Below are 1,398 nucleotides of genomic sequence, written 5' to 3'. Positions count from 1 at the left end.
GGAAAGAGAAGAATCAAGGTTGAGACCTAGGGGGAGGGAGAGTGGGTAGGAATAGATAAACCAAAGAACTTGTATGCATATATGCATAATCCATGGACACAGACAACAGGTGGTGAAGGCCTGGGGTGTGGGGCAGGGAAGGTGAGAAGAGGTCAAAGAGGACATATGTAATACCTTCAACACTAAAGACTTAAAAAGAAAAGAGACCTAGATTTTTGGCCTGAGAAACAGTGATGCTGGCACCTTCCCTTTAGAATATGTTCCGAAACTGGTCCTATTGCACCAACTTCTCATATCCTGATCCAATTCTCCTAGATCCATCATCTCTCACCTGGACTATTGCAAGAGCTCCATAACTAAGTCTTCCAGCTTTCATCTTTACTGCCACTCTTTCAATTTCTTCACAGCAGTTAGGCTCTTCCTATTAAAATGTAAATCCACTCATGTCAAGCCTCTTCAAAATCCTCCATCTTCTGCCCTGGCCGGTGTAACTAGTTGGTTGAGTGTTGTCTGTGCACCGAGAGGTCACCAGTTCGATTCCAAGTCAGGGCACATGCCCAGGTTGTGGGCTTGATCCCCCATAGGAGGCATGCAGGAGGCAGCCAATCAATGTTTCTCTCCCCACCTCTCTCTAAAATCAATAAAAACATTTTAAAAAGAAAAAAATTCTCCATCTTCCTTGGAATAAAAATGCATGGTCTAGTAGTCCCTTTTCCCTCACTGACCTCATCTCCTGCTCCTCTCACTTGCCCTTTTTAAACTTTTAGTCTGTATCCCCTGCACTGTTTACCCTTTCCATGCTTTGTTTTTCTCCTTAGCCCTCTAATGTATGATGTATTTTACTTATTTTTTTCTCTTATTGTATGTCCGTTGGCAATAGAATATAAGCTCTATGAGGGCAGGGATTTTTGTCTGTTTTGTTCAGTGCTATAGTATGTGCTTAATAAATATTGTTGTTTTTTAAATTTTATTTATTTGAAAGCGAGGAAGGGAGAGAGAAATATCTATTTGTTGTTCTACTTATTTATGCATTCATTGTTTGCTTTTCTTATTGTTGTTTTGTTTTTAATTCTCACCTGAGGATATTTTTTCCATTGAATTTTTAGAGAGAGTGGAAGTGAGGGAGCAGAGAGAGAGAGAGAGAAACATCTATGTGAGAGAGACACATTCATTGGTTGTCTCCCAAATACTTCCAGATCCGGGCCAGGGATCAAACCTGCAACTCAGGTATATGCCCTTGACCAGAAATCGAACCTGTGACCCTTTGGTCTGAGGGCTGACACTCTAACCACTGAGCAAAACCACTCAGGGACATTGGTTGCTTCTTGTGTTTGCCCTGACTGAAAATCAAACCCACAACTTTGACATATTGAGACAATGCTCTAACCAATTGAGCTA

Source organism: Myotis davidii, unplaced genomic scaffold, assembly GCF_000327345.1.
Source record: "Myotis davidii unplaced genomic scaffold, ASM32734v1 scaffold290, whole genome shotgun sequence".
Lineage (NCBI taxonomy): Eukaryota > Metazoa > Chordata > Mammalia > Chiroptera > Vespertilionidae > Myotis > Myotis davidii.
The sequence above is the reverse complement of the archived record's forward strand: the minus strand, read 5'-3'. Positions refer to the sequence as shown.